Source organism: Homalodisca vitripennis, chromosome 4 (assembly GCF_021130785.1).
Source record: "Homalodisca vitripennis isolate AUS2020 chromosome 4, UT_GWSS_2.1, whole genome shotgun sequence".
Classification (NCBI taxonomy): Eukaryota; Metazoa; Arthropoda; class Insecta; order Hemiptera; family Cicadellidae; genus Homalodisca; species Homalodisca vitripennis.
In genome coordinates this window covers 69,257,328-69,266,134 of record NC_060210.1, presented here as the reverse complement: position 1 = coordinate 69,266,134, position 8,807 = coordinate 69,257,328, and the positions used below count along the sequence as shown (strand labels likewise).

Sequence of the window (8,807 nt, the reverse complement as noted above, 5' to 3'; positions counted from 1 at the left end):
GCGTTATCCGTTACAAAGTGGTAGCGATTCTAAAATTTTAAAAGTAAACTTTACGTTCAGTAGAAAATTAAGGAAGTTGCGTTAGTTTAATTTCACATTAAAAATGTTTAGTGGTTAGTTACAAAATTAACACAAAATTGTTTTAAGACTTTTCAGTGCCCCTAAATAAGGCTGTAATATATAGCTTTATAAAAAATGATATTCACAACAACAAAATTTGTAATGTAACCATGATTAAAGGACAGTTTAGACCCATACCTGATAAAAGTCGCTTATGATGTGTTCACACTAGATGTTAAATATGTCCTTTCTTCAACCAATCAAAGAAAGGTATGTATGAAATGTATGTACAAAAAAGTTAATGTGTAATTGCAACAATATTTTAAATAGCCAGTAGACACACTGACATTTCATTGTATCTGTATGATACAACCAGCTTCCTGAATGCCCACATAAGACTCAGCTATGGAAGCATAAGGAAATATATTATTTAATAATGTATTAAGATGTACTACAGATAATAGAAATGTGAAAAGAAGAATGTATCAATTACATTTCTCTGACAATTAAAAAAAATAAGTTAAATAGTGTAACTCTTGGGTTACAATTATTTTTGGACTGCTTATTTTCATTATTTTGAATTTACATGCAATTTTCGGAATTTGCTGTACGTTTTGATAGCTGGAGGATTATTTACATGCATTTAAAACTGAATATATAAATCTTATTAAAGTGTGAAAGGAACAGCAAAAAAAACAAGCACACTAGAAAATAAGTTATTTATTTATTTAAATTAATAAACAACAATTAATACAAAATATATAAGAAAAATAGCGCTACTCAAAAATTTAATTAATATTGTAAGAATTATTATACTTTATTTTAAAAGCTAAGTATTAGTTTTAACACTTAATAACACCCTTAAAGTCTTTCTTTGTATCACATTCTAGAAAATGTAATAGTTACATACATGAGTCACTCATTCATCAAGCTTCTGTTTCCAGCCAGCATTCGTTTATTACAAGTGAATATAGAAGCGACATGGTATGATAAATAAATAAACCTAAAAAACTAATTAATTGTTCAAACTAAACACGCAAGATTTCAAATGTCTATAAAGAAATAATGTTACAATATATTTTACTGTAGGTTCGGATTTCGACGTACTTTAGAGTGGAGTATTCAATGTTCCTGTGCAATACCACTCAATAATGTAGTTTAAAATGGAGCAGTATTTGGGATTGAAACAGTATTTTTAACAAAAAAATGTGGTGAGTTATACCTCCATTATTTGCCATCCACTTTGTGTGATTGTTTGAAAACAGTGGCAAGTTTAAAAGCAAACTAGTTATTCATACTGGTTTTTGTGGCCTTCACATATCACGCATGCCAAAAGTATATTTGTTTATTTTGTACTGGCGGCCAAATTTATTATCTTTATTTAATATCAATTAAGTAATAAAACATGTTACCAACTATATTTATTTGGGTTCAAAAATACAGTCAATTATACTCTAGCAGAATTAAGTTACAAAAAATACATGGATAAAATAAAGTATATGAAACAGAAACAAACAAAGTAAATAGTTTTACATTGTGCAAAACGTTCCCTTTTTTACCTCGCACGTTTTACCTTATTTACACTTAATGGTAGAGTTTTCTACTAATGAGCTGTTATAATGTCAACACCTATGACATTTTCTTAGTGTTGAGTGTGCGTATAGTTTAGATTTTATTATACACATTATACTACATCTACACTGCAATGAAATCTCTTCAGTTCGTTAAGGGCGTTTGGTGTAATGTTATTTATATACATAAAATCTCTTTACTTTATTCCTAAGACAATTCTGATTCTACTTTACCAAAACCAATATAGTATGTTCACGTTCAAGCACACAATGTAATAATTGTTGAAATTTTTTTTTCTAGTTAAAGCTGATTCAGTTATTTAGTATAATTAGAGTTTTTAATTGATAAACTATATATAAATAATGAATAATGATTTATTCCATCAATAAAACAAGTGCAAATTACAAATTAAATAAATGGAATTTACACTGCCACAGTTTCAAGTAGCGTGGCAGGGCAACAAATATAAAAACATGAAATGAAACACTCATAGAGTAAATTAATGGATTATATTAAAATATAGCACTTAACTTAAAGTTATACATTTACTTATACTATGCTATGTGTAATTGACATAATAAGTAGAAATGGTTCATTCGATGAATCACATTTACTTTCATCCGTAAACACTTCAGAATTTAAAAATTACTACTTTTGTGGGTGTCTAAAAGGGGATGAAAGCACCAAAACGCCCTTAACAAAGCAAAGTCGTTCTACAATCATTAGGTATAGTTCTACGTTACGCTAAATAAATAAACATGTATAGTTCAAAATAGTAAAGTCTATGAGTATATATACTATGAGTATATATAATAAATAATTATCTGTTTCGTTTTGAATAATGTAATTTACAAAGAAAAATACTTTGAGATTGAAGAATTTGTATGACATACATTTCATAGTCAAAGATTTTCGGAAACGGCTAAAATGAGTTTTCATCTCTGAAAATCAAAGGATGTGTTTCAACGTTCACATTTTAAAAATACTTTCTTGATATAGTGCATTTATTTTTTATTTTTATAATTTCACAATCACAGCCCTTTACGATACCTTCTTTTACGATAGAGTTAAAAGAAAAAAAATCATTGCTAAATGAAAAATTATATAGATGTAAAAGGCAGTATTGTTGAAAAAGTTTGTTAACAGAGTTGCATATAAACAGTTAAGGATAATGATGTAAGTTTATTTATTTTTTATATGCATAACTCAACGCGTATCAGCCCAGATAATAAAGTGAGAAAGAAGCACTGCGTGTGATGACGTAACGTAGTGCTAAGCCCAAATCAGTACTTGGCTGTTACGGGTTAATTTGATAACATATTATTTAACGAAACCTAAATCGGAATTACATTCTTTTAATATGAAAAAAAAATAATTTTCTCCAGTAATACATTCTTTTACTAATACTAGCGCTCAAATTTTACTATTGAGTTATACACTTTTTTATTTTCCGTAAAGCAGTTCGGAAGAAGAAGGCATTTTATAGGAGTGTGACTTTTAATGATTAAAACCAAACCAAAATGCATTCTTATCACCTTAAAGTGTAATAGTTATAAACGGTTAAACATAAATTCTAGAATATACTTATTTGTTTAAAAAGTGCAATTAAAGATCACTTAATTTATTTACAAAATCTATTTAATGATGTAGCTTAAGTGTAACATAAAACAATAAAGAAACTGACATCACAGACAGCTTGTTAAGGGTCATTTATGAATAATCAGCAGATAACTCTGTACTGTTTAATTGAAAATATACAAGAAAGTGTGTTTATATATTATCCTGGGAAATATATAAACTGTTATAACTTATTATAAAATAAAGATGAAAACACATATATTATTTACAGTTTATACATACAGTTTGATACATACACTTTATTAAACAATGTAATAGGATTACAAAGGCAAAACTCATATTACTATTTAATTAGAATAACAACTGTTAGCTAGGACTTCTTGGAGTTCTTGGCTAGGACCTTACTGGTGAAGATTAATTTGAGTGACTTCCATTACTAATTCACAGCCGAACCATAGTCTATATACACTATGCCCTGTATCACAGCCTTTCCCAGTTTCAAGAGTAAGACCTTGAGTGCTAATGTTCTGTGGTGTATAAAAATTAATGCAAAGTAAAATAGTATTTAAAATTTGTGTATTATCTTAATTTTATGGTTGTTATTGATGTTAAACATATTGTTTACATAATTACGAATTACGATATGCGGACAATAAATGTAAGCGGTAGCAGGTTTGGTATCTGTCATTATACAGACATTGATGTTTTATTGATGTAAAACATATTGTTTAACACAATTACGAATTACGATATGCGGACAATAAATGTAAGCGGTAGCAGGTTTGATATCTGTCATTATACAGACATTGATGTTTTATTCATGTAAAACATATTGTTTAACATAATTACGAATTACGATATGCGAACAATAAATGTAAGCGGTAGCAGGTTTGATATCTGTCATTATACAGACATTGATGTTTTATTCATGTAAAACATATTGTTTAACACAATTACGAATTACGATATGCGGACAATAAATGTAAGCGGTAGCAGGTTTGATATCTGTCATTATACAGACATTGATGTTTTATTGATGTAAAACATATTGTTTAACACAATTACGAATTACGATATGCGGACAATAAATGTAAGCGGTAGCAGGTTTGATATCTGTCATTATACAGACATTGATGTTTTATTCATGTAAAACATATTGTTTAACACAATTACGAATTACGATATGCGGACAATAAATGTAAGCGGTAGCAGGTTTGATATCTGTCATTATACAGACATTGATGTTTTATTGATGTAAAACATATTGTTTAACACAATTACGAATTACGATATGCGGACAATAAATGTAAGCGGTAGCAGGTTTGATATCTGTCATTATACAGACATTGATGTTTTATTCATGTAAAACATATTGTTTAACACAATTACGAATTACGATATGCGGACAATAAATGTAAGCGGTAGCAGGTTTGATATCTGTCATTATACAGACATTGATATTTTATTGATGAATTGCGATCTGATTTAAATGTAGTCCCAGAAATATAAATGTTTACTTTAACATAGCAAAGTAAAAAGTAGTATTTGACTACAGTCTCTTCACTAGCCATAATAGTTTATATCGTGCTAGCAGTTATCCGTGGCTTCGCTCCCAATTTAGTAGACTTTGTACGTGTATAAGCACTTCTAGATGGGGTGAATTGCTTTGTTGCCAAGATTACGAAAATATATCAAAAGTGTATATCTATGTCCATTTCAATATACTCCGGTTTTAGTATTTTTTTGTGCCATAGTTGATTTTGCACTGTTTTCCTGATAATGAAAATATGTATATATATACACATACCTATGAATCCTACTTCTGTCAAAAGAAAACTAAGATGTGTATTTAACATATCGTTAAAGACAACTAACAGTCTTTAAACATATAGTGAACGTTAGGATGTAGCGTTGTCTTTGATATCTGCAGTACAGCACTGACCAAGCGCTGTGTACTTAATACATGGGGCTATATGGGGTTATATATATATATATATATATATATATATATAATGTGTAAAAATATAAAGTTAAAGGTATATTTTTACTCAAACCTTTCTTTGTCTAGATTTTTCTTACTCTGTGCTCAACAGCGGTTACAGAAAAGGTCGAAATAAGTAATGTTGCTATCAAGCTTAATTGATCCTTTCGAAACCATAAATGTAATAAATTGAAATTAGTTGTTAAATGATATGGTGCTGTTATAATCAAATGTTTACACAGAACAATTGATTAGATTTAACAGACTCTTTCATCAATAACATTTTTTGTCGTAATGTAACTGACCAATAAGGCATATCTGGGAAAGATTTTCGAAATGAATAGTCTACATACCAGCGACCCTAAGCCTATCCATGTAAAATTTCAGTACATTCGATCCAATATTTTTAAGCGATTGAATAATATAAACACAAACATACTGTCAGACACCATTAGATTTTTATATAATAGTTTAGATAACATTTTAAATCAATACTGATAAAGCAATACACTTCAATAACCTGTTGAAAATATTAAACATTCTCTGACATGTAATCATTAACAATTGATAAAATAACAACATAGGTCCAGTAACTTCAAGATCTCTCCGTAAACAAAATATCAAGAATCTACAAACTTTCTGCAGAGTGTATAATTGGTACATTCGAGACATTGCTCGTTTAGTTAAAGTTTTATTCATAACAATCGATACATTCCCGTTTCATATCCCAATTATTGATATATTTTAATTATTAAATCATGTCGTTTCATGGCAATTACTTAAAATCTGATTTATTGTTTATAAAAGAGTTTAACCACATAAATACAATAACTTAAAACAACTTTCAAAATTATAGTGTTAAACAAAGTTGAGAGTATCCTTTGTTGGCTGAGCGTTAGCGAACCTATCGCTTGAGAGGCTGGACATTTTTAATTTATGTTTGTCTATCTGTCTGTATCTTCTCACGATATCTCGAAAACAAACTGACCTATAGATAAAGATTGTCCATGAAGCTGCAATTGTATATAGTCAATATTGTTCGTTGACGGTGCATGTCTCTCTATGGAATTTGGAAAATTGTTACATCTATTTAACCGTTGTAGACAGAGATATGTTAAGAGTTTAATACTAAACATTGATATCATTAGGTCAGACTCATCATTGAAATACAGGTTTTTGTAACCAGTAACTCAATGTTTTAATAAATACTTATATACAAGAAATATGTAATATTCATACAAGTAGGAAACTAGTAGGAACGAAGCGATCAACAGAATGGTGACGATGGAGAGAACTCAGCCTTCTTGTCATCTCTCCCTCATACAGAGCAGTAACAGATATTCCTAGCAATAACGACAGGCTGCTGATATTATATATATAGTAGAGCGGACGCGACAGTGAACATGTGACAGCTGAGCTGAGTACGATCAATAGAATAGTGAGTGGAGTCCTTTCTATCCCAGTTCTTTCCATCCAGGACTCAGCCTCGTTGTCACATTCCCCTCACACAGAGCAGTGTCAGACATATCTCGTATTATTGGTATCCACTAAATATCCTCTGTTTCATTTTAGTTTCATTAGGTGTGTAGGTAATTGGTTTTAGATCATTTTGTTCACCAATCTACACTATAACACGTTGAAACATCACTTCCAGTCATACAAGAATGAGTTCTATGATATTACATGTACAACCATGCAATTTGGCAAAGCTTTCTTGAATCGTATGAGTATTTAAGGGGAAAATGCCTCTCTTATTTTCCAGTTGGGTGAAAATATTTTTTATAGATAAATGTCTGCCTATCTGCTTGCAGGAAATCTCGAGAAAAATGAAACTATAGATTTTAAATTTTGCGTGCAACCTTGAAACCTGTTATGGAACAACGTGTGGCATACTTCTACATCGTTTACAGATTAGAGCAACTTAACAAAAATATAAATTAAAATAAATTTGGAAATATAAAAACTAGATACATTTACGGCTTTTAAACTTTCACCTCTTGCTTCCTTTGGTGTGTTGTAAAAACACCACGAAATTCCTGACCAAAATTACTTGAATTCAAGTGGAACATTCATTTTAGAATATCTCATAAAGCTCCACAATTTAAAATTAATCAAAGAACTTAATTTTAGCTGTCAGTTTTATACACCAGTATTGAAAGCCAACGTTTACGAACAGCTTACTGTAATTCCAAAGTATGAAAGGAAGTCTTAAGGAAAACGTATTGTTACGGAATATGTTTTCCTTAATTTTATTCCAAATATTAATAAAAATTAAATTTTTATTTATACCTAAAGGCATTGCGAGTGTTTCATTAAGAACATTGTGTTATTAAGTTTTGGCCAACAATCTTTTCATAGACTAAGTCACCTTAAAAACTTGTAAAAAGTTACGTATTCAAAAGTTCTATGATACTGGAGTGTAAGGTTATGGCTTTGCCCAAATATTTTTAAATATTTTTTTTTATATATTTTTAAATTTTACTTTACGTATTTACCTTACGTAAAAAAATCTACTTTACGTATAACGAATTCGAAATACCTTGATAAAGTTTGAGTAAGAAATTAGGTTTTTGAATCATAACCTAAAAAATGTTAATATTATTTAATTAATGTTGAAGATTGACGAAAACTTGAAAATCGCAGTACAGGGTGAGGATCTGAAAAAGAAAAAAAAAGATAATAATCACAATACTGTCATAATAATATGAATAGGAAACTACTTTTAGTTAGAGACAATCCAACTGAATATATATGACAAGGTGCCATATTACGCAGATTTCTCCATAAAGGGGTCTATTCAATAAACGCCCTAAGTATAGGTTAATAGATCATCCAAACTTGGCTAGGAGGAATTTGGACATTTACCATCGTTATATGTTGCAAAATTTGAACGCCAAGTGTTGTGGATTGGAATCTATTTTCTATAGTTTTCGATAAGCTCAATTTGGATTTGTAAGCACATACGGCTATGAACTGTCTATAATAATCCTTTACAGCAAAACAAAGTCCAAAATGCAAGCATATATATATATATATATATATATATATATATATATATATATATATATATATATATATATATATGAGAGTCTGTAGTGGTCTGAAGAAGCGCAAAACATAAGATTGCAAAACACATGAGCAAGGTGCATTGTCTATCATCGTCATCCAAATTGTCTTTTTAAAATACTTTATATGCACTGAAATATGTCGATATTGATCTGTCTCTCAAGTTCTGTGGTGTATACAACATTTTGTGCAATGCGCTTGTGTTGTGCAATCATATGTTTGTGCTTGCTTCTAACCGCTTTGGACTCTCAGGAATGTAACTAACTTTTAGATTCAGATATTGTTCTGTTTTTACGTTTTTATGCTTAGTTTAAAGTTTATTTAAATATTTTTATTTAAAAGAAGATAGATTTTTGGATATTTGCCCCCGTAGGACAATAAAGAAAATTTTACATTAAAAATAACAAGAAATTCGAAAATTAACTGCCATTTCAGATCAAGCATAGAAAAGTAAGCTCCAATGCCGACAGCCATCCAGTTCAATCAGCGGAATCTAACTCTTTCTGGCATTTCCTGTACGTTCAAAAAATGATCTGTAAGTAATCTGCAG

The 8,807-nt window shown here is 29.6% G+C and overlaps 1 protein-coding gene across 1 annotated transcript in view; it reads right to left on the bottom strand.

Moving 5' to 3' along the window:
• Positions 1–765: 765 nt before the first annotated feature.
• Positions 766–8,807, bottom strand: part of LOC124359482 (rhodopsin, GQ-coupled-like) — a 94,763-nt gene continuing 86,721 nt past the window's right edge. Inside the window, exon 12 of the mRNA XM_046812244.1 lies at positions 766–7,848. The gene's annotated coding sequence lies outside the window, so the exon portion shown is untranslated. The remainder of the gene's footprint in view (positions 7,849–8,807) is intronic.